Source organism: Oryctolagus cuniculus, chromosome 4 (genome assembly GCF_964237555.1).
Source record: "Oryctolagus cuniculus chromosome 4, mOryCun1.1, whole genome shotgun sequence".
NCBI lineage: Eukaryota > Metazoa > Chordata > Mammalia > Lagomorpha > Leporidae > Oryctolagus > Oryctolagus cuniculus.
Window position 1 is genome coordinate 36,297,761 of NC_091435.1, and position 26,384 is coordinate 36,324,144.

At 39.2% G+C, this 26,384-nt stretch overlaps 1 protein-coding gene across 4 annotated transcripts in view; it reads right to left on the reverse strand.

The window, feature by feature from the left end:
- Nucleotides 1-26,384, reverse strand: part of ROBO1 (roundabout guidance receptor 1) — a 1,215,767-nt gene that overhangs the window by 198,393 nt on the left and 990,990 nt on the right. The window lies entirely within an intron of this gene.

The following is a 26,384-nucleotide window of genomic DNA, read 5'->3' on the forward strand; positions in this document are numbered from 1 at the left end:
AAAATTTTTAAGATTGTATTTATTTATTTGAGAGGCAGAGTTACAGACAGTGAGAGGGAGAGACAGAGAAAGGTCTTCCATCTACTGGTTCAAGTCCCCCAAATGGCCACAATGGCCAGGGCTGGGCCAATTTGAAGCCAAGAGCCATGAGCTTCTTCTGGGTCTCCCATGGGGGTGCAGGGGCCACAAGTGCTTGAGCCACTTTCTACTGCTTTCTCAGGCCATAGCAGAGAGTTGGATTGGAACGAAGAGCAACCCAGGGACTAGAACTAGCTCCCAAGTGGGATGCCAGCACCACATCCAGAGGAATTAACTTACTGCACCCACAGTGCCCAGCTGCTGTAAATTGGTTTTTAAATAGGCTCTCTGAACAGATGTTTTGCTAACAGTAGAAATGTGCTGTTCATGGTCCAAAAAATTTTTATAAATGACATTCTAACAGCTGTCATTTAACAGTTCTCTCTTGTCTCTTGTAGTTGAGTATATTTTGTTCATTTTTTTCGTGTTTTTTAAACCAAATATAGTACTTATGTTTTAAAAATTATTTATTCATTTATTAGAAAGACAAAAGCAACAGAAAGAGAGGAAAAAGAGAGAGAAAGCAATCATCCATCCACTAGTGAACTCCCCAGATGCTACAACAGATGGAGATGGGCCCAGGGCTGAAACCAGGAGCCAAGAAGTTCCTCTGCATCTCCATGTTGGCGCCAGGGACTAAAGTACTTGACTCACTGTCCACTGCTCCCCAGGTACATTAGCAGAGAAATGGATCAGAAATGTGGCACCCAGGAGCCTGTGTGTGGCACAGCAGGGTTAAGCCACCCATCTATGACATGAGTATCCCCCTGTGAGCTCCAGATGGAGTTCCAGCTGCTCTGCTTGTGATCCAACTCCCTGCTACTGCACCTGGCAAGGCAGCAGAAAATGGCCCAAGCACTTGGTCTCCTGACACTCATATAGCAGAACAGGATGGAGCTCCTGGCTCATTTGGCCTGGCTCAGGCCCAGCCATTGTGGTCATTTGGGGAGTGAACTAGCAGATGGAAGACTCTCTCTCTCTCTCTCTCTCTCTCTTCCCTCTCTCTCCTCTCTCCCTCCCTCCCTCATCTGCCTTCCAAATAAATAAAATATTAAAAAAAAAAAACAAAAAAAAACCAGAAGTACAGATTTCCCAAATGGTGGCTTAATGTGATACACCACAAATACCACCCCCCAGATTTTTTTGCAAACTGTATTTTTTTTTTTTTTTTTGACAGGCAGAGTGGACAGTGAGAGAGACAGAGAGAAAGGTCTTCCTTTTCCGTTGGTTCACCCCCCAATGGCTGCTGCGGCCAGCGTGCTGTGGCCGGCGCACTGCACTAATCCGAAGCCAGATCCGAAGCCAGGAGCCAGGTGCCTCTCCTGGTCTCCCATGCGGGTGCAGGGACCCAAGTGCTTGGGCCATCCTCCACTGCCCTCCCAGGCCACAGCAGACAGCTGGACTGGAAGAGGAGCAACCAGGACAGGAATCCGGCATCCCAACTGGAACTAGAACCCTGGGTGCCGGCGCCACAGGCGGAGGATTAGCCTATTGAGCCGCGGTGCCAGCCTGCAAACTGTATTTTTAATACTTGCAATATTTCTTGGAAAAAAATAGATTTTCAAAGCAGCCTAGAAACAAATAACAACAAGATAGTTCATGCATGTGGCAAGACCCCATCAGTGGTAAGCGAGGTAATTACAATTGCCTTATTCTTTATTAAATGGTTTCCTTCCTTACGAAGCTGAAGAAGGGAAATGAACATTTGGTATGTGCAGAAAACCTACCAAGTTACAATGAAAAAAGGTTCCAATAAAGCTATCAGCTTTCTAGCTCAGAACAGGATGGCTTACTTTCACTGGTTAATATTAAAACAATATAAAGCTCCCTTGAGGAAGTGACACAATCAGAGGTTTTTTAAAAGTTATTCCAGTCTAGAAAAATAAAATTGAGGGACTCTAATCGAGGACATGTGAAATAGGTCATGAATATAATGAATACTGATCAATTCAGTATTCTCTGCCCTTTGACACACTGAATGTCACATCACTTCCATTAGGCAAACGTACAATACATTATTCTACTCAGCTTAACACAAACTTACAGCATGTATTAATGTAAGGCATTCTATCACTCTTAACAGAGAATTCACATGAGGTATGCAAGTCAAAAATTATAGACCTGGATGATATAATGAAAGGAAGTTAGGGACTTTTCCAATCTATTTGTCAAAAACATTTGGATGTGGAGTTCAGCATTAGGTCTAGCAGCCAAGACTCTAGTTAACATGTTAATATGTTAACTACATGTTAATAATATATTAATAATAGTCAATATGTTCCACATTAGAGTGCCTGGGTTTCATTCCCACGCCAGCTCCCAATTCTAGCTTCCACCAATGCAGACACTGGGAGACAACAGGTGAAAGACTCAATTGATTGGGTCCTCCCACACAAGTGAGGAAAACCTAGATTTGAGTTCCTGGATCCCAGCTTTGGCTTGGCCCAACCCTGGCCAGCCACTGGGAGCATCTGAGGACTGAACCAGTGGATAGGAGTGTGCCACCTCACTCTCTGCTTCTCAAAATTATTTTTAAGTTCACTGATGTATTACCATAGAAATAAATGCAGATGGGATGAATGACTGTTTAACATTGTGTGGTTTTTTCCTGAAAATTTGCTCAGCACATATTCAGTTAAAAAAAGAGTTTTCTAACACTCCAAGATTAAAATATAGGAAATTCTATTCATTTTAACTTGAATCCACTATAATATCTGTTACATTCAATATTTAACTGAATATGTTTATATCAATATTGATATAAAAGTATAAAACTACAATAGTATCTTCTCTATTAATTCTATTAGAATTCTACCCTAATTCTGCCACAAACAGAATAAATACACACATGATGAAAATGCTATGTTTGGTTTATAAATATTACAATAGAAAACTATATAATTGCTGCAATGAGCTATATAAATGTAAAACAAGTGGATAATTGAAGATAATTAGATAACAAATCTAAAAATAACTGGAGTTATAAATTTGGGATACTTCTTATAAGTCACTGGTTATTCAAGTTAATATTTTAAATAATTTTAACAACTAGGATATCCTGGAAACACTGGTGGTATATTTTCCCTTGTGAGCATATATGACATGACAAAAACAGGAAAAGGAAATGCTTCCTGGGGTTGGTGATGATTTTTTTAGTGCTTGATGTCACCGTAGGAATCACTGTGTTCACTTTTTAGTGCAATTATATTAAGCCACATTTAAAAGATAATTTTGCCATGCTGATCTTTTCCTGTAAAGAGGTCTTAAAAAATGTCAGGTCCAACAAACAGAAGGCCGTTTTGCTTGTTATTATTTCTGTTATTTTGCAATTAAGATCAGATGATTCAACAAGCTAAGGAGTTATAATAGGAAGGGATTTTCATGAGAAGCAGAGTAGTTTGGTGGGCAGTTAAGTGCCGGAATTAGCAGGAATCAAAACAATTTTATTATTAGAAAATGCCTCTGCTTGATTTCCTACAAAAGCAGGTTGCCTTTACTAGATCAATTCTGCTACCACTTTCTAAAACGATTTACAGAATATTTCCACAGCAACACAAAACACTGCGACTTGGGATAGTACCTTACAGATCACAGAGACAGAGCTTTTCAAGATAGAACAATCCAAGTTAAGAAAAAAAAAATGAACACAACTGGACATCAAGATCTTCAATACATAAGGCAGCATGTTGCAGGGCCTTCCTAATCACTGGGAGACAATACAGAACAAAAATGATCCCTTGGGACCAGCGCTGTGGCACAGCAGGTAAAGCCACCACCTGCAGTGCCGGCATCCCATATGGGCACCGGCTCAAGTCCCGGCTGCTCCACTTCCAATCCAGCTCTCTGCCATGGCCTGGGAAAGCAGTACAAGATGGCCCAAGTGCTTGGGCCTCTGCACCCATGTGGGAGACCCAAAGAAGTCCTGGCTCTTGGCTTCAGATAGGCGTAGCTCTGGCTATTGAGGCAACTGGGGAGTGAAGACCTCTCGCTCTGCCTCTTCTTCTCTCTAACTCTTACTTTCAAATAAATAAATAAAGCTTTAAAAAATGATCTCTTTATTAACGACAGCAAAAATACCCCAAATATGTAAGTAAGATATGCCTAAGGCTTTGACAGGTCCACCAAACTGTCTGATATAAAAACAAACAAAAAAACAAAAACAGATTACAGTTCAGAGATATATCATAATCTGATTTTTCTTGATTGGGCCAACCTAATTAATTTTAATTTAACAAGTATGTGAATTTTCTTTTCTTTTTTTTAAAGAATTATGTTTTATTTAAGGTAATTCATCCTATGTGATTTTCAACCCATGGAAGATTTCTATGGGAAAGATGCCATTGAAGGAACCATTGCATGGTGTCGTCATCATTCACAGCATTATTAACAATAGATTTTATATATTTGTAAAAGATTTATGTATTTATTTGAAAGGCAGAGTTACAGAGAACCAGAGGCAGAGAGAGAGGTCTTCCATCTGCTGGTTCACTCCCCAATTAGTAGCAACAGCTGGAGCTGGACCCATCCAAAGCCAGGAGCCAGGAGCTTCTTGACCAGGTTTCCCATGTGGGTGAAGGGGCCCAAGTGGTTGGGTCATTTTCCACTGCTTTCGCAGGCCATAGCAGAGAGCTGGATTGGAAATGACAGCCAGGACTAGAACGGGCGCCCATACAGGATGTCAGCACTGTAGGCGGCAGCTTTACCTGCTATGCCACAGTGCCAGCTCCAGGATTTTACATTTTCAAGAGTTCAATAAAGTTCTTTCAAATGTATCTTTTCCATTTTATGTTTTCTCTATATGCAGGTATATCATATCATATATGTCATTTTGTAGGTATAAAAACTGCAGAAAAGGTATATACATTTTTCATACTGACTTGACCAAAGAAGCATAGTTAGTAAGTAATCTGAATAAACACAGTTTAAAATGGAAAGATAATTTTTATTGTTATAAAATATTTTATTATGCTTTAGAGTTCTGTGCTGTCATTTAGCTCTACTAGAAGAAAATATATCAATGTAGATGCAACATGAGCTTGTGCACCAGACGTACATGGGTTCCAATTCCCACTTCTCTGCTCATTTCCCGTGCATCTTTAGTAAACTACTCAACCTGTCTGATCTTAAGCTTGTTCCTCCGCCAACTTAATAATGTCTCTCATTTCCCTCCCTCATAGGAGTACTATGAAGGTTAAATGGGATACATATGACAACAGCCCAGCACAATGTTTAGAGCATCCTATGTATTGTGTGTATGTAATTCTGTTGCTTTTCCTCCTAATGTTCTAACATTTTATTATGAGTATTTAAAATATAACCCCATAAAACCTTGGGACTAAACAATATGGTCTCTGCTCATCAATAAAATAAAAATTTCATAATAGAGAACATAACAAAATATGATAGGTTACAAAAAGACATGGGGCACCAATAACTTTCATAAAGGATGTCAGATTAGAAAAAAATGGCCTAAGTTACTCACTTTTTGCAATCAATAGTACTTCTGACTAGTTAGTGATCATTTAACCTCTTATGCATCATTTTTTAAATGACTGATTTATCTACTTGAAAGTCAGAGTTATAAAGAGGCAGAGAGAGAGAGATAGAGAAAAGGTCTTCCATCCGTTGTTTCACTCTCCAAATGGTGGCAATGGCCAGAGCTGGGGCTATCTGAAGCCAGAAGCCAGGAGCTTCCTCCAGGCCTCTCACATGGCTGCAGGGGCCCAAGGACTTGGGCAATCTTGTACTACTTTCCCAGTCCATAGCACAAAGCTGGATCAGAAGTGGAGCAGCTGGGACTCAATCCAGTGCCCATACAGGATGCCAGCACTGGACGTGGCAGCTTTACCCACTATGCCATAGCACTGCCCCCTGATAATCTTTCGATGTAAATGATTATACTTAGATTTCATTAATATGTTGGACTATTTGGAAATTTTGTCTGCTTATTCTCCAGGATTTTTACTATTAATTCTTTTGTAAATCTGAGTTAACAGAAACACAATATTAAAGAAAGCTCTGATAGTTGTCAAAAATATAAGAGATTTTGCTCTTAAATTAAAAATGGAGGGCCAGCATTGTGGCATAGTAGCATATGGATGCCAGTTCATGTCCCGGCTGTTCCAGCTCTCTGCTGTGGCCCAGGAAAGCAGTGGAAGATGGCCGAAGTGCTTGGGCCCCTGCACCCACATGGGAGACCCGGAAGAAGCTCCTGGCTCCTGGCAGCTTTAGCTAGTGCGGCCATTTGGGGAGTGAACCAGTGGATGGAAGACCTTTCTGTCTCTCCCTCTCTCAGTCTGTAGCTCTGCTTCTCAAATAAATAAATAAAATCTTTGAAAAAATTAAAAATGGAGTCAAGCTACTCTTACATCTCAAGCATTTTAGTTTAGGTTTCCTCCTTCTTCCTCTAAAACATCTTCTGTGTATACAACACAATTAAAGAAAACCACAACAGTTGTTCTTTGCCAGTGGGAATGTTTTGACAACTATTACTTCAAAAGGGCTCCCTTACCATCGCCCCCTTCACTTTTTTTTTTTTTTTTTTGGCAGAAGACTCTTTTATTAAACCCACCGTACCTCTCAATCATTATTTTTTCCATTCTGAAAATACAGTGCTAAGGAAAAAGAGTTCTGGGGAAAGCATTATTTCTCATCGACAAATGGTCTGGAATCTAGCAATAGGTTGGGAAATTGAGTATCTGTTCCTTGAGTCAACTCACTGGAGCAAAAGCAAAAAAAAAAAAATACAAAACACTCAAGGTTTGGCAAAATCCTTTCCCTCTGGACATATTCCATTGGCCTGTGGCAAAACGGCTGTACCTCTATTAACAGTTCCAATGGCTATGCTTGGGTCTGTCTGCTTCAGACATTTCCTTTTTAAATTCAGTAGTTCTTTAGCTTTTAAGAGCTCCTCGAAGGTTCAGTTTCAAAACCCTCTTTCCGTCACAAGAGCTCTTTCTGCTTGTTCCTTTCTACAGCTTCCTGTTTTGCTTGTTTATTAAATGCCCCTTTCCAAGTAACCATTGACTGCTGGAACTTTTACAGGATTCAAAATGATTCATTTGATCTTCAGATGCTTGGAAGGAGTCAGTGTTGGTCCTATCCTCTTTCTACCACTTGAAAGACTGTCAACCTAATTAACGCATTCTCATTCATGCACTACTAGAGCTTTCTGTGGGAATGTTTCCACCAAATTAAGAGAAATTTAGAATTTATCCATTTTTCTCAACACTTTATACTTTCAAAGGTTAGGCAACATATTTGCCAGAAATGATCTTATGACTAATTTGGTTTCCATTCCTCTTCTGTTTCTTAATGATGCTAACCACCAAAAATGTAGAATTATAAATCTCTTTAATTACTTATATATATAAGTAATTGTTAATCATAAAATACTTAGATAATTCTATAATGTATTCTTTTTTTTTTTTTTTTTGACAGGCAGAGTGGACAGTGAGAGAGAGAGACAGAGAGAAAGGTCTTCCTTTGCCGTTGGTTCACCCTCCAATGGCTGCCGCGGCCAGCGCGCTGTGGCTGGCGCACTGCACTGATCTGAAGCCAGGAGCCAGGTGCTTCTCCTGGTCTCCCAAGGGGTGCAGGGCCCAAGGACATGGGCCATCCTCCACTGCACTCCCTGGCCACAGCAGACAGCTGGCCTGGAAGAGGGGCAACCGGGACAGAATCCGGTGCCCCGACTGGGACTAGAACCCGCAAGGCGGAGGATTAGCCTATTGAGCCGCGGCGCCAGCTTATAATGTACTTTCAATACAGAAATACATCTTTTTGTTCTAACTAAACTTGGACTTAAAATTTTCTATTCCTGTAACTTAGTTCTTTATATACACACACTACTATTCAAATACGAATAGAACTTAGGGTTTGAGAATAAAATAATTTTAATAACATTCAGTAATACATCTTTGTTTCTAGACTAGGTCTTTAGCGGGAAATATATTAACTGGGTGATAGTGAATAAACTTCCATGATATCATTCAATATCATCACAGCACCTTAAACCCACACTTTTTTTTTTTCCAATTCAGAGATACACACGCACACATACACACAGAGAGAGAGAGAGAGGGAGGGAGAGAGAGAGAGAGAGAGAGAGAGAGATAAAGCTCCTGTCTACTGGTTCAGTGTCCAAATGCCTGCAACAACCAGGAAGGGGCCAGGTTGAACCTGAGAGTTGGGGATTCAGTCTGGGTCTCCCACATGGCTTGAACCCAACAACTTCAGCCAACATCTGCTGCTTCCAAAGGTCTGCTTTGGCAGGAAGCTGGAATTGGAAGCCAGAGTCAGGAACTGACTCCAGGCACTCAGATTAAACTCATATTATTTTCAATCTAGATCTTAGGGTCCTTGTATGTTAAGATATACCCTATGAACATGACATATTTTGATCAATCACTATATTATGTTACAAATTGGAAGAATAAATTTCATAGTATGTAGTATGATGTAAGTTCACTTTAGTCAGTGAACTTGAGTGCCAAAATTATAATTATATATACACACACAGCAATGATGTACTGCTAATGAAGAATTTCCAGTAAAAAATGTTTAAACATTTTTAATTTGCTGACTTCAATTTTGAAGTTATTTGTAATTGACCTTCATTCTAACCAACACAGCACTTGTTTCAAACTTGTGGTACTAGTGAAAGTTCCTGGAGATGTCTAAATGGATCATTGAACAGTGAGGCGAAAGAATTGGGATAAGAGTCGGTGAGAGTGTTTCATAGTGAAAGAAGTGGCCTATAAAAAGAAGGGCAGAGCCTAGGCTGTGTAGTAGTAAAGTATGTTTGAAAAATAGTAATTGCTGGTATAAATGGGTAGCTAGGTTTAAGAGATGACACTGTGGATAAATATATATAGGGCCAGATGTGGCAAGACTAGTAACCACACTAAGGAGTTTGAACTGTATATTTTAGGAATTGTGAAGTCCCCCAAAATGTTTTATTCTGTCTTGTACACAGGGGACTTACATAACCAGATTAGCCTAACAGAAAGATTATTTTTCCTGATACTATCCAGAAATCCACTCCAAGGACACTGATGTTGTTGCACAGTAAAAAATTGGTGCCAGCCCACAACATCAGAGCATGAGTTTAAACAAACACTTCTGCACTAAAACATATGGACTTGATATTAGAAATCTCAGCATTATCTTTTAATTTGTCATTTATATATGCATGAGTTCTAAGATGATATTCTTTTATATGGTAGTTTTATAGAATGAAATGGTATTAATTGCCAATTTGTTCACTTTTTAAACTGATTTTTTTAATTTGAGAGGCAGAGGGACACAGAAAGAAAAACAGCAAGAGCAAGTGGGAGAGGGTGAGAGGGAGACAGAAGGAGAAAGAGAGAGAGAAAGGGAGAGAGAGGGAGAGAGAGAGAGAAAGAGAGAGCAAGCTCCCATCTGCTAGTTAATTTCCTTAAATGCCTAGAACGTCAGGGACTGGGCCAGGCTAATCCTGGAAGCTAAAAACCCAGTCCAGGTCTCCCATGTGGGAAGCAGGAACCCAATTACTTGAGCTGTTACCTGCTGCCTCCCAGCATCTGCCTTAGCAGGCAGCTGGAGAGATGAGTGGTGGCTGGTATTGAACCCAGGCATTCTGATATGACATCTGAACAGTTAGGTTAAAGGCTTGTACCATCAATCACAAATTTATATAAGGGCCGGCGCCGCGGCTCAATAGGTGAATCCTCCGCCTGTGGCACCAGCACACTGGGTTCTAGTCCTGGTTGGGGTGCCGGATTCTGTCCTGGTTGCTACTCTTCCTGTCCAGCTTTCCGCTGTGGCCCGGGAGGGCAGTGGAAGATGGCCCAAGTGCTTGGGCCCTGCACCTGCATGGGAGACCAGGAGAAGCACCTGGCTCCTGGCTTCGGATCAGCGCGATGTGCCGACTGCAGCACGCCAGCCGCAGCAGCCATTGAGGGATGATCCAACGGTAAAAGGAAGACCTTTCTCCCTGTCTCTCTCACTGTCCACTCTGCCTGTCAAAAAAAAAAAAATTTATATAAGGATTTATAATTGCTCAACTCTACACATAGTCATTCAATGATTTAGAGCAGGACAATGTAATGTTCTACTGTTCCTTAGTCTATATGGAAAGACCTTGCTTTAAAAATAAAAAAAAAAAAAAATTCAGGCACCAGCGTCAAAACAAAGCAAATCAAACCATTGTTTGCAATGCCAGCATTCCATATGGACACTAGTTCAAGTTCCTGTGGCTCCACTTCTAATCCAGTTCTCTGCTTATACGCCTGAGAAAGTAGCAGAAGGTGGCCCAATTGCTTCGGCCCCTGCACTCATGTGGGAGACCTGAATGCATTTCCAGGCTCCTGGATTTGGCCTGGCCCAGCCCTGATTATTGCAGCCATTTAGGGAGTGAACCAGCAGACGGAAGATCGATCTCTACCTCTCTCTCTCTCTCTCTCCTTGTAACTCTGCCTTTCAAATAAATAAACCATCCTTTAATCAGGCAGTTAATATCTACACTGTGTTTCTTTTCTAAGAGTTTCTAACGGAACAATCTCTAGTGGAGGAGTGTTCAAAGAGTGGTAGTATCAAGACTTCTGGAATATAAAAGAGAAAAAGGAAATTGTATTCATTATAGTTATTATTTTTATTTTCAGAAGGGACTATTTCAGAGGTTAAGCAATTTTATACAAAAGCAAGCAACATTTTCCCATCTTTGGATTTTTGATCCTTTTTATAACCTCAGGTATTTCTCAAAGAAACTAAAAAGCTATAGGTGATGAGAAATAACATAGGAAATTGGCTTTCAGAGCAAAAGGAATTTCCCCCCCATAGGCAAAATGATGCCTTGTTATTTTTTACCCTTTCAATGGAAAACATTACCATGTTTCATTGATCCAAAAATGCCATCAACTGCAAAACTTACCTGGATTTCAGAATTGTTAAATGTGAATAAAAGTGACGGTATTACAAGTGATAAGCAATACTAAAGTTACAGAAAACACAAAGTTACTACATAGATTTCTTACATTCTTGTCAGAATCAAAGCAATAATGAAGTATGCTGTATACATACCAAAGCTTATGAGAACATATGGTTGTAACTTATTAAGTCTTAATTTAAATATTTATATGCATCCACCGTGTGTGTGTGTGTGTGTGTGTGTGTGTGAAAGGTGAAACTCTGAGATGGGTCAAAACTTGGAAAAGGAGAGAGGAAAACAGTAGTGGGCACTGGCTTGCTGGTATACCATACTACAAAATGTAAGTGGATGATCATATTCTGATTTGCATTAATATCAAATGAACAGTTGGATTAACTACTTAACCCCATTAAACGCATTAACAAGATTTGTTGCTATGATTCTCTGTCACATGTAGTGACAGAACAGCAGTAAATAAAGATGCTTTCATTATGTAGAAACTAAAACTTGTCCATTTCCCTACAGGAGTTCTGTGAGAGTTAAGCAACCTTAGAAAAAATATAATAAGGGAATTTGATATACAAAAATAATCTATTTCATAAGCTATTATAGGGTTTCAACTCCACACAAAGAAAAACACCATCATTCTTTTTCCTGACTTGTAATTGGGTTCAAAACATCCAAAAATCAATGCTATAATGTACATACTTCAAGTGTTCTGCCGAGCTAAAGCCAACATCACTGAAATAATGATGGATAAAAATAAAGTACAAGATTTTTAAATTAAATTGTAATAATAACCAAAGCAGAGAGATGCAAATGCCATAGCTTCAATGACTTAAAACATACTGTTTTAAAAAACCCTGGTTTTAAAAATGGGTTTCATAATTCAGCACTCATGTTACAAGCAACTGTCCCAGGTTGGAGTGAGATGCAGGAAAATTTGGACCTCAAAATGTAATACATATGGTCTTGATTGCCTTTCGCAGTTACGTTAAGAGTTCAGTGTAAAGAAAAGCGTTCCAAACGCCAGCTTGCAAACTCGGTTTTTATGTGAAACTCTAATAAAACAGCAGCAGATGTTTCTATGTTATTAATTTGTTTGGGACATTTTTGGCTGGTTCATTCTAAATCAACTGTTATCTGTTGTCCAACAACTGCACCATTCATTCCTGTTTTACACAGGGAAAAAAGAGAGAAGGGAAGCTTTTCCTTTGGACTAGATATTGTATCAATTTTCTGGATAAATAGCAAAATGAATGACAGTAATTGTGCATTTTTTTCCATGAATTCCCTTTGAAATTGATAAAAGATGCTTTACACTACTGGGGAAGAAATCCTCTGGCCAAAGAATTGCTAAAGCAAAAATAAAGTACTCTATTATTGGTAGGTAAAGATGCATTGAGTAAAACAACACCATTTTTATTCTAGAGCCTTGACACATTTGACTTCCAAACCTGGACTATATTGATGTAGAATATTGAACAGATTTATCCTGATGCTGATTTACATGAGAAAAAGTCTATCACCTTGTAAAAATTTCACAATATCAGTTAATCCCTTGCATTTCTCCTGTCTCACACTTGCAATCCATTTTTCTTGCTTCAAAGATCTTAGGTGATCTAGCTAGATACAAATATACCTCTTCTTGTATTAAAACAGTGAATGTGATTTACCATCAGAAAGCAAACAAATAAGATTTAAAACAATAAAATAAAGCAGTTCTTAACAAAGTTTTTTTCCTACTTTCAATCAGCCTTCCCCAGAAGAAGGCAAAACTGGCAGAAAACAAAAGAGCCAGCTGATTCCAGTGCAGCCAAATGTGCTCACTCCTCAACAGTTTTCTTCAGAAACTGGGCAGTTTGCTGTATATGAAATTAGCCTCTCTGGCTGGTAATAGAAAGAATTCATTTTTAAGGATCTTTCTCAGTCCATACAGCTTATTAATATCTTTCAAGATTACACAGAAATCCTTAATGGGATTCAAATGGAAGCCCTAAAGCCTATTACTCTATGAAATTACTCATGCTGCTGGCTAACGTGCCAAAATGATTTGGATTTCAGTTTTATTTCTAAAACAAATGTAATAAAGTATCATTAACCAATTCAAGTAAAGTTGGTTCAAGTTCAAAAAGTCTGCACATTCTAGTATAATTAGAGACAAGAAAGTTTTAAAGCCCTAATGGAATTTTCTATAATTCTCTCTTTAATTGGAAAACGTTTACTGCTTGGACGTATTTCCATGATCTAAGAGTCAAGTAACAAAGCAGAGTACCTTATAGGACTCTTTCTCTATATGTGTGTCTACTCTGAACTTTTGACTTTGCAGCTGCTCTTCCAGACTTCTGGAAATGGCTAAATCCTACAATACTTCTCAACTGCCCTCAGAACAGAATCCGTATTCTGGTTTGACGAGCATTTCTATGATCTGGCTTCTCTCCCGATCACCTCTCCACTCCAGGTCTTGACCTGCTTTGAAATTCTATATTCCAGGCAGACTGAACTAATTTCAGTTTCCTAGATTAGTTACTGTCCCTCTAGCCACCGACTGCATACTAGTCTGTTACTTCCTATATCCCAAACTTTCAACTCTTATTTGTTTTACCAATCTCAAATAAGATCTTTGGCTACCTGTAAATTATCTCTAATTCCTTTCTTCCCACAGCATCGACCTCCTCTTCATTGTCTCCCCAACACAAGGTGCAGGAAATCTCATTTTCACATGATCACATAGAACACGGTCCTCAGCTCTGCTACAGTGTAATGCATCTCACTCAAGCTCCTTCACAGCAGGAACTAGTTAATATTAACATGAAATCTTTCCCAGCAAGGTGCCTGCATTTCAGGAATCCTCTGATAAATGCACTTAGAATTGAACCATCTTAATATCTCTACGACACTGACACAGATTGTCTTAGAGGCCATGCATTTCAATCAAGAATGGGTTTTCTAACTTCACTTGTCCAAACTAAGTATCTGCACTGAACCTTCCTACCAAACCACATTTCTCTCACTCTTCCTGAACTCAAAACTCTCCTACCACAGAGTAAAAGCCACTTTGTGGCCTGGAACTCTGTCTGCATCATTAGTTTATCCCACTACCTGTCTCACTTCTTTTAGTAGAAGTCCACATAACACAGCCCCAAGCCACACTGGAGTCCTAGACGTTCCCTAAATACCTCAGTCCTGCATCTTCGTCAGGGCTTTTGTAGTTACCATTGCCTCTGCCTAAACAGTGGCCACAAGCTTCCCTCATTCAAATCCTGCAGATTTTTACTCAGATGTCACCTAGTCAATGAGGCTCATTCAGATCCCCTTATTAAAATCCAATGAATCTTCTAGTATGGGCATTTCCTACCATTCTTCCTGTTTCATTTTTCTCCTTTATCGTCTAACAAGTCACATATTTTACTTATTTATATGATTTATTGTATGTCCCTCCCCTGTACCATAAATTCTATGAAAGCACAGATTTGAATCTGTTTTGGTCTTTGGATTTTTATAATGCCTTCACCTAAAATAGTGTTCACTATAAAAGAAGATACTAGATTAATATTTACTTGGATAGTATGTGGCAAATATAGTCAAGTTACATTTTTATTTCCAAGCATGGAATCTATGCTAAAATGTACTGAGTTTCAACCTTAACCATTATTTAAATGCATTATTGCAACTATTCAAATGATAGACCTTAAAATTGACAAGAATAAAGTATTTTTTAAAGATTTATTTGTTTATTTCAGAGAGTTACACAGAGAGAGGTCTTCCATTCGATGGTTCACTCCCCAATCGGCCGCAACAGCTGGAGCTGCACCGATCTGAAACCAGGAGCCAGGAGCTTCTTCCGGGTCTTCCACGCAGGTACAGGGGCCCAAGGACTTGGGCCATCTTCTACTGCTTTCCCAGGCCATAGCAGAGAGCTGGATCGGAAGTGGAGCAGCCAGGTCTCAAAACGGTGCCCATATGGGATGCTGGCGCTTCAGGCCAGGGCGTTAACCCACTGGGCCACAGTGCCAGCCCCAAGAATAAAGTATTAACAGCTTACATCTGAACTTCTCTTAGCTTTGCTATTGTTATCGTTGTTGAGACAAAGAGACAAACACAGAGTGTTCTCATCTGCTGGTCTACTCCCCAAACCCTTGCAATGGCCAAATCCAGAAGGGTACTCAATCCAGATTTCCCACAAGTGGCAGGAAAGCAATTACTTGAGCCAACACCTGCTGCCTCCCAGAGTCGACACTGGCAGGAAGCTGGAGTCAGGAGCCAAAGACTAGCATCAAACCAAGATTTGATGGAATGTAACTGGTGTCTTACGTACCAGACCAAACACCTGCCCCAACTTCTGAAAATGTCTTCTAACTTATTTATGTAGGTTTATGGAAATTAGCAGAAGAGTTTAAGTATAACATTTCCTTTCTATCTTAGGAAAATATGAACTGTAAACTATTTCAGATGTAAATATTTTAAGTGATTCTTTAACAAAACCAAACTATATAAACAGATGTTTTCTCAATTATGTTTTATGATCTAATCTTTGGCAAAGCTAAACCACAGTTTTACAAATATTCAAGTAACAATGAAGAAAATGTTTGTACACTAAAAAATACACATTAAAAAGTTTTAATGAATCTTGATGTGAATGGAAGGGGAGAGGGAGTGGGAAAGGGGAGGGTTGTGGGTGGGAGGGACGTTATGGGGGGGAAGCCATTGTAATCCATAAGCTGTACTTTGGAAATTTATATTCATTAAATAAAGGTTAAAAATTAAAAAAATTAAACACACAGATATATCACTTTGATAACAAAATGAATACAGAAAATCATTGGAGTTATAAAATTTTAAATTCACATTGTGCCTGACTGAAAGCTCATGTTTGTGAAATGCCTGTGATGCGGAAAGTAGCTTTTTGATTCTGGTGGTTTTTTTTTTTTTTTTTTAAGACAACATGATTTTTATTTCTGGTGGATTTAAGAAGGAAAAGTACACAAGTGAATACAGATGAATCTTTAGTTATCCAGAACAAAAATGAATATATATTGTCCTCATTTAAAATTAGTTTGTTTTTATACTTGAACATTAATGTTCTTAATTCCAATTAATCAAAAAATCAAAGAGAATTCTCAGAATCCTTCTATTAAATCGAAACACATTTTTATCAAACAAGTAGGACACAAAGTTATATTATTATGCTATGTACCCTTCTGCCTTTATTCTTAAGATTATAGAAATAATGGGTCAGAAGTCTCAACACAGATAATCTGACTTTAGAGTCCATTGGTAATCATTGCCCAACTCACTAATCACATGGGTGTTGTTCTAGTACACAATCCACAGTAGAAATATTCATTCATTCCCTTATGCAACTAAATGTTCTCACTTCTCCCAAATCTTAGGCTCATTAGCTCACCCAGCTCTTCACTGAAGTATATGACAATTTTGTTCTTGGTAAACTGAAAGTGTGGGTATTTGAAATAAAAAATAAAATTTAAAATAGGGTACAGGGTGCTTTCGTTATAGCTCTTCTACTACTGAGGAAATTTATTTGCTATTTATCAGCTGGAGGAAAAGGTAGTACCAATGATCTTTTCTGCCTTTGAATTTGAAGACAGAAATATTCTAAATCAACATTGCCCACTAGTAACATAATGTGAGTTACATGCATAATTTTAATTTTTTTCTAGTTGTCACATAAGTATCAATAGTGTTGTTATTTCAACATACAGTCAATATAAAAATTGGATGGATAGCTTGTAGTTTTTTGAATCTAAGACTTTGAAACTTGTTGTATTGTACAGCACATGCCAGTCCACACTAGCCACAATTCCAGCGTCCAAGACATACATCCATCTAGTGGCTACCTTATTGAGAGTATGGTTCTAGAAAATAAAAAGGGAAAAATAATTCTTACCTCATTTTATTCTAACAAATTACCTTTGAAACGAAAATGGACAAAGCCAGCAAGGGAAAAGGAAACTGCAGAGATAGCTGTTTGGCGCAGTGATTACGATGCTGCTTGGCTTTCCACACCCCACATTCGCGTGTCTGAGATCAAGTCCTGTATCTACTTCTGATTCCAGCCTCTGCCATTAGGTACTCTGGGAAGCAGTAGGTGATGACTCCAGTTCTAGGGTCCCTGTCACCACGTGAGAGATCTGCACTGAGTTTAGTCTCCAGGCTTCAGCCTGGTCCAGGCCCACCTGTTGCAGGCATTTGCTTTTCTCTCTCTCTCCTCTCTCTCTTCCTCCCTTCCTCCCTCCCTTTCAAATAAACAAGAATAAATATAATATTTTAAAAAGAAAAAAGGATACATTGCAGGCCAATACACTAATGAACAACAACAAAATCCTTAGCAAATGTTGGGCAAACTGCATTCAGCGAGTGTATATATAAAAACATAAGGCAGCATATCAAATTGTCATATTTCCAAAATTCAAGGCTACTTTAACATTGGAAATGTATATGTAAATTCACTACATCAATAAATTAGAAGACAAAAATAGATGACCTATCCAATATGGTTCAGGAAGTCATTCCATAAAATTCAAAACTCATTCATGAAAAGGAAAAAAAAATTAAGAAGGCATATAAGAAAAAATTATAGTAATACAGAAATATTGAAGCAGTACCTTTGAATCAGGAATAATACAGGTGAGCTTAGGATCATACTGTTCTAAGTAGGCCTAAAACATAAAGCTAGTGCAAGTCATGACCAAGAATTTCAATTGCATATTTCCTTCAGTCACAGTTCCCACCACCATGGTTCCCAACTAGAACATGGTAAATAAAAAAATGGGAATCCATTAAGATTGACACCTTAGTCCTAGACGGACAGGGCTCTCCTCTTTTGGAGTAATTTTTTTTCATATCCTCATATCCTATCCCAGACTCTGGAATAATTCAGTTTTGTAAGGCATTAGCCCCCTGTGGATTAATTAAAACATAGCTCAAAGCTAAATTAAAACTATGCAGGACTGTTCCCATCGAAACCACGTGAAAAGCTAGGCTTTGCAAACAGAACAGCGGACTGAGTAAAAACATGAGGTCCAACTGCTCCATGTGGGTATTTTGTCCTACCTCTAATCCTTCAATCTCATTTAAGTGAGTCAGCAGTGAAGGGAATCGGGCCCTGCTGGTGGTCTATGGAGAGTAGACTGCTTCACTCCTCAAATAGCCACAATGGCTAGAGCTAGGCCAATCCAAAGCCAAGAGAAAGTAGCTACTTCCAGGTCTCCCACATTTTAGGGGTCCAAGCACTTGGGCCATCTTCCACTGCTTTCCCAGGCCATAAGCAGAGAGCTGGATTGGGAAAGGAGCAGCCGAGACACAAACCTGTGCCCATTAGGAAATGCTGGAGCCACAGGTGTATGCTTAGCTTACTAGGCCACAGTACCAGCCTGGACAAGTGCCTTGACTGTTTGGGTTATGGTATTCAGGAAGGGCTTATTCAACTCCATTGGGCTATTTGTCATTTTGCGTATGTATGGCAAACATATACACTCAATATATTAATATATTCTGGATGCTCATCCATTGTCACAAGTGTTATAAACATCTCTGGATTTCTGTCTTGTGTATTTACTCTATGGTATATTTTTGATGAACTGAAGACTCTAATTTTAATGTTAAATTTAATTATCTTTTCCTTATGATTAGTGTTTTCTTATCTTTAATTAATCCAAAATCATAAAGTTTTATTTCTTTATTACCTTTTTTTTTTTTGACAGGCAGAGTGGACAGTAAGAGAGACAGAGAGAAAGGTCTTCCTTTGCCGTTGGTTCACCCTCCAATGGCCACCGCGGCCAGTGCGCTGGGGCCGGCGCATGGCGCTGATCTGAAGCCAGGAGCCAGGTACTTCTCCTGGTCTCCCATGGGGTGCAGGGCCCAAGCACTTGGACCATCCTCCACTGCACTCCCTGGCCACAGCAGAGAGCTGGCCTGGAAGAGGGGCAACCGGGACAGAATCCGGCGCCCCGACTGGGACTAGAACCTGGTGTGCCGGCGCCGCAAGGCGGAGGATTAGCCTAGTGAGCCACGGTGCCGGCCTTTATTACCTTGTAATGTATTATAATTTTTCTTTTCACATTTTGGATTTTAATCTCTCTGGAAATAATTTTTTTATAAAATATGGAATAAGCGCTCACCGTTTTTTTTTCTTTTCCCCATACAGATAACTTGTTATATTATTTTTCAATATTGAGATCATATTTTTCCTTAATCTGTAGAATCAGTTTTGTCAAAAGTCAAGTTTCATATGATTGTGGGCAGGCTCTCATTTCTCTTTTTCAATTTTTTTGAGATTTATATTTTATTTATTTGAAAGGCAGAGTTACAGAGAGAAAGGGGATGAAAGAGAAAGAGATCTTCCATCCACTGGTTCACTCCCCAAATGACCCCACAGCCAGGACTGGGCTATTCCAAAGACAGGAGCCAGGAGCTTCATCTGAATCTGTCTGGGCTCTCATTTCTATCAAATGTTGTGTTTGCGTGTTGTGATTCCAATATCAATTGTCTTCATTACTACAGTCTCATTCAGTATTTTTATTTTTGATAAGACAGCCTTCTGCCTAATTCTTATTATTAGAGCTATCTTGTTTTTTTGTTTGTTTGTTTTTTCTTGCCCTTACATAGAAATTTTAGGTGAATTTTTCAACCTCCACCCCATACTCACACACAAATTTTTTGAGATGCTTATTAGAATTGAAAGTAAAGTAATAAAGCAAAATCCTTAACCTAAATTAATGGTGGGAAAATGTCTCCTAGTTTAGATTCATCATTAGTTTTTAAAAATATATTTGTTGGCCGGCGCCACGGCTCACTAGCCTAATCCTCCGCCTTGCGGCGCCGGCACACCAGGTTCTAGTCCCAGTCGGGGCGCCAGATTCTGTCCCGGTTGCCCCTCTTCCAGGCCAGCTCTCTGCTGTGACCAGGGAGTGCAGTGGAGGATGGCCCAAGTGCTTGGGCCCTGCACCCCATGGGAGACCAGGAGAAGCACCTGGCTCCTGCCATCGGATCAGTGCGGTGCGCTGGCCGCGGCGGTCATTGGAGGGTGAACCAATGGCAAAAGGAAGACCTTTCTCTCTGTCTCTCTCTCTCTCTCTCTCACTGTCCACTCTGCTTGTCAATAAATAAATAAATAAATATATTTGTTTATTTATATATTTATTTAAAGTCAGAGAGAGAGAGAGAGAAAGATGGAGACAGACAGACCTCACATCTACTGGTCCATTCCCCAAATGCTCACAATAGCCAGATCTGAGCCAGGCTGAAGCCAGAAGCCAGGAACTCAATCTGAATTTTCCCACAAGGGCGGCAGAGACCCAAGTACTTAAGCCATCACCTGCTGCCTCCAAGGGTGCACGTTAGCAGGAAGCTGGAATGGGGGCAGAGCTGGGTCCTCAGTCCAGGTACTCTGATATAAATGGCAACTTGAGCACTACACCAAACACCCTTCCCCATCATAACGTTTTATTGCCCAATGGAATGCGACCTTTAACAACATTCTGACTCAGTCCATTCTTCCATTTCTATAAACAGATCTTTATGATGAACCCAGTTTGCTGGAACAGAATTGAAAGAGCATAATCTACTAAAAACATTAACGGGATCTGATTTAAAAGCTAGTGATGTCATATTTTGTCCAAAGTCAGATATCTCCCTATTTCGTATCAGGTTGAGTTTATACATATATTATTTTAGTGTATGTATTACCTGACAAAGTAGGTGCAAATTTCATTACGACAGAAAACAACTAACTCCAATAAAACTCTTGGTACTTACATTCTGCACTGCTGCATTTAATGCTTTTAAATTGTTCTGAGTATCTCTATAGGATAATATATATAATATAATATAGGAGTAAATTATATATTTTATGTTTCATCATCTATGCTTACAAATAATCCCATCAGCTGAATACTACTCTATCTGTTTTATAGCCCCAGAAACTGACTTAGAGATGTTAAGTAACTTGTCCAAGAACAAACAGGAAACAGCAGGACTTGGATTCAAGCCCAAGTTTTTGAACTTTAAAAGAGATTGAAAATGTTTGTTAAATGTATTTTAAAAAGGTAATAAAATTCAAATTTGGAAGAGATCAATGTGGCCATAGTGTAAGTAACTAAAGATGTATGATATTAATTGAGATTTTATTTACTTAAATCATTCACTGTTGATAGGTCGAGTCTACACCAGAATTTGTGTTCCACACTCTGGAATTATTCCATTCAGCTGTGGCTAGATCTATGCATTGCTTCTCTTGCCAAGAGGTTCAGTTAGTCCAAGGAGCTCCATATACTGGTCTGTAACTATATTAAAACTGCTACAAATAACTGCTGAACAGACTGACTCATATCATTTAAACCAGAAGTTCAGTGGCAACATGCCACCATAATGTCTTTCTGATTTGGAAACTGTATAGTTTGCTCTAGTATCCTTTCCTTTTGAGAATATGAAATACAAATCTCTCTCTCTCACCACCTCTCTCTCTCTCTCTCACACACACACACACACACACTGCTTTGTGATCTTCCTTAACTTAAAGTATGATTCTAATTATAGTTAAACTTCATATACCTAGTCCACTCAGAATCTCCTTCAAACAAATGCATGCTAGTCAGCTAAAGTTCCTTTTCTTTACAAATTATGTAAATGAAGTATAACCTCATAATATGAAAATGTCAATTAATATAGTTAAAATTTCAAATTATATAAATAGCTGTTTATATGTGCATTTTATGGTGCTGATGGATTGTCCTATGATAGCCCATCTATAAAATTTCTTTCACCTATTTTTAATCCATTGCTTTTCTCCTCTAAATTGCTAGCTTTCCATATGGAATACATTTTAGAGAGAAGCTTACAATTGGGTTCCAATTGCTTATAAACTAAATGTCCACAGACTGATAATAATAATACCTCCCTCCACCTCCCATCACAGTACACAATGAGTATTTTGATTTGGACCAAAGAGACAAGGCTGCAGGATAATTTAATTCAAGTAGATTCCACATAACTCAATGCCTTTCCACAAACTCTTAAAGACATCTGTGGCTAATCCCACAATCCAGGAATCCAGGCCCCTGTTCGCTGCTGCAGAAGCAGATTCTGAGACAAGGCTGTGAGTGCCATCACCTGTTAGGGGAGTGGGACTTCAGAGAAAGAAAAGATGCAACCTAGGAGGTGCTCGTGAGCACAAAGATCATCACTGCTGGCAAGCAGTCAGTGTAGGTTGGGACCTTCAGGACGGAGTACGGAAGACTCTTCAGAGCTGTCCTGCCTGAGAGGAGAGGAAGCTGATGTAGAATCATTCATCAAACTGTGGGGGAAGAATCCACAAAAATGTCTAACATTGGGTGAGGGCTAATTCTGGAAATGCTAATTTCCAGCAATGTCACTGGATCACCTACACGCAGTCCAAGCTTGGGGTTCCAGAAACACTGACAGGGATGTATAGAAGGAACCCCCTGGCATATGCACAAGGAGAGGTGAGTAGTTCACCAACAGATTAACTACAGCGTTCTTACACTGCATGAAGGGAAGAAGCTAGAGATGGTGTTTCTGCATTCCTCGTTCTGTTTGCGTCAGTAGTCCTGAATAAATCAGATATTCCCTAATGATCCTCTGCACACAGAGGCTATATAAGATTCTCTAGTAAAGACAAAAGATGGGGAAGACATGAAGACACAGCGCTTGGCCCAACAGAGTAGGGAGAGAGTTTTATGATTATATAATCTGGTGGAAGAGTTCTACATAGTCTCTACACCAAACAATGCTTGTTTTTAGACACTGCAAAAGACTATGTGCATACTACGTATTGCACGTTCCACAGTTCATGTCACAATAGATGTTTCCTGAAGAACCAATGTTTCTAAGACTTCAGAATTGTTTCTGGGGTAGGAGATTTGCCTCCTGGTTAAGACGCTTCTTGGGAGGCTTTACCAGCTATGCCACAACGCTGGCCCCAATAAATTAACTTCTTAAGAAACTTGTAGGGGTCGGCATTGTAGCACATCAGCTTAAGCTGCTGCCTGTGATGCTGGCATCCCACACTGGCGGTGGCTCATATTCCTGCTGCTCCATTCCAGATCCAGCTCCCTGCTAATGGCTGGGGACGGCAGAGGATGGCCCAAGTGCTTCAGTCCCTGCCACCCTATCTGGGAGACTCAGATGAAGCGCTTGGCTTTAACCTGTCTCAGCCCTGGTAATTGTGGCCATTGGGGAATGAACCAGCAGATAGAAAATCTCCCTCTCCCTCTCTCTCTCTCTCTCTCTCTCTGTCTCTCTCTCTCTGACTCTGCTTTTCAAATAAATAAATCTTTTTTATTTCTGTCTTCCTGGTTCTTGTCCAATTTAATACCTATTCAAAATTAAAATAGGAAAGGAAGAAAAGGAGGAGAGTTTTGTTCATGCTTTTAAAAACATGCAAATATTTTCCAATGAATAAAAATTAATATTTACAAATTGAGTAGAATATATTTTGTTCATGCACAATGGTACATTTGTTAACTGTGACATATTTATCTGGCCTTTCCCAATCCTAGGAAAAAATTATGTCAATTTTCCTTCAGACTGCCTTCCTATTCTGTCACACAAATTATTTCATGAAACATGAATCCAAATGTTCTGCTCTTTTTCAATTTCCTTTCACCACAAATTCCAGAGTTCTGCACTTCATAGCTTTTCAGTAACAATTCAGTCTTTTTATTCTAATGGCAAAAGCGAAATACTGCTGTTTTTAATCAAGTTACTTTTGACATGTCTTCAATAGTGAAGATTCAGCCTTTTGTGTTAAAAGGAAACTTTTAAAAATAATTATAATAAAAAATTATAAATAATTTTTGCTGATGCATTTTCAGCTCTTGGGATGCTCATTACTACATTTTCTCATTGGTTTCTGCAATGCTTTTGTGTCTTTTTCTTTTAATGTTAGACAACCATGATAAATACAGAAAATGTCATATTTTAAACATTTCTCATCTGGCAAGCAAATATTTATAACATAAATAAGTATCTAAGAATTTAAGATAAAATACTATTTTTTGTTGACAAATCTAAGGCCAAAAAAGGAAAACTAGAAAATGCAAGATAAGCATGTTTATGAAGTAATTCAAAACAGGCTAACCTCACTGTGATATGTCAAATTATAAAGATCATCCATATATAACAGAGTGGCAGAAAGACCGTTGTTCCCTTGAATACCTATCCAGACACTGCAAACCTGCCAAAGGACATGGCCTGTCTGGATTGGTCCTGCTTTCATTTCTGGCCTCAGCTTACAGCACCTTCCTCTGTGGTCTCCTTCTTGCCTCCAGACTTCTCAACATCTACCCAGCACATGCTTGTCTCAAGCTAACCACATGCCTTACCCATCCTCATCCTTACAGATTTTCCCCCTACAACATTTACAGTAGATTCCTGCCAGTTTACTCTCTCTAAAGGTATTCCTTTCTTCTTCATAGGCTTTGTGGTAAGTTACATGCATGTGTATTGGGAGGTATCTCTCTTGTGAGTATCCTATGAGACAGGAATAGCAGTGCACTTCTATCCAGAACTTTGAGCTAGCAATCTACACAGTTGCAATTCACGGGTGTTAATGAGAGACAGATAGGACTTGGTGAATTCTACAGTATACCAGCTTCTCAAAACTATGAACTGGGAATTACTTGTTTTTGCTTCCTTTCTCCTAGATCAACGCCTGGCATACTGTAGGAATATAACAACAACAACAACAACGAATTTGTAGAATTAAACCAATAAGCATGATAAGAAAGTTTCCAAAGTTTCATATTAATTGGAGGCAAGAGCTTACAAGTAGAACAATATACATATATTATAAATGTTCTCAATATTCCACTTTCTTGAAAAGAATCCTTTTTGTTCTTGAAATTTTTACTGTATTTGATAAAATAAATGCAGCATGAAAAATCTAGTTAGAGGGAAGGTGTTGTGGTACAGTAGATAAGGCAACCATTGATTTTTGACTGCTGATTCAAGTCCTCATTCAAGTCCTGATTATTCTACATTTCCAATGCAGTTTCTTGCAAATGTGTATGTGAGGCAGTACATAAAGGCTCAAGTACTTGGGCCCCTGCCCACACACATCGGAGACCTAGATAAAGTTCATGGCTGCTAGATTTGGCCTGGCTTAGCCCCAGCTACTGTGGGCATTTGGGGAGTGAACCACAGGATAACTTTCTCTGTTTCTGTGACACTTATATTTCAAATAAATGGAATATCTCATTCTCTCTTTCTGTATATCTGCCTTTCAAGTAAAATAAATATATATTTTTTTAAAAATCTAGTTGGGGCAAGTCAGCTTGAGCATGTCCCAAATTGCACATCTCTTCCCTCTCTTATTCAAACTCTTATATTTAACAGGGATCACTTTTCAGTTAAGTTTCAACACTTAAGAATAACTGTGTATTAATTACAGAATTCAACCAATAGTATTAAGTAGAACAAACAAACAAAAAAATACTAGGAGAGATAAAGTATTAAGTTGTTCATCAACAGTCAGGGCCACAAACGGTAGAGTTAGAAACATACCAGGGATTCCAATTCAATCCCATCAAGGCAGCTTGTACCAATGCCATCTCACTAGTCCAAGTGATCAATTTCTGATCACAATTGATCATAATGATAGAACTAAGAGCCAAAGGGATCACATAAACAAGGCTAGTGTCTGCTAATACTAGCTGATAGAATAAAAAAGGGAGAGAACGATCCACCATGGGAAGCGAGATACACAGCAGACCCATAGAATGGCAGATGTCCTAAACAGCACTCTGGCCTCAGAATCAGCCCTTAAGGCATGCAGATCCAGCTGAAAAGCCCATGAGAGGAAAGCCAAGACACTCTGGGGGAAAAAAAAAAAAAAAAAAAAAAAACCACCTAAATGAAAGATCTCCGCAAGTGAGATCCCAGTGGAAAGAACGGGTCATCAAAGAAGGAGGTACCTTTCTCTGAAGGGAGGAGAGAACTTCCACTTTGACCATGGCCTTGTCTAAATATGATCAGAGTCGGTGAACTCAGGGGGCTTCCATAGCCTTGGCAGCTCATGACAAGAGCCTAGGGTGATTACTGATGCCATAAACAAGAGTGTCAATGTGTTAAGTCAACAACAGGAGTCACTGTGCACTTACTCCTCATGTAGGATCTTTGTCCTTAGTGTGCTGTACATTGAGATTTAATGCTATAACTAGTACTCAAACAGTATTTTTCACTTTGTGTTTCTATGTGGGAGCAAACTTTTGAAATCTTTACTTAATGTATGCTAAACGGATCTTCTGTATATAAAGAGAATTGAAAATGAATCTTGATGTGAATGGAAGGGGAGAGGGAGTGGGAAAGGGGAGGGTTGCGGGTGGGAGGGACGTTATGGGGGGGAAGCCATTGTAAT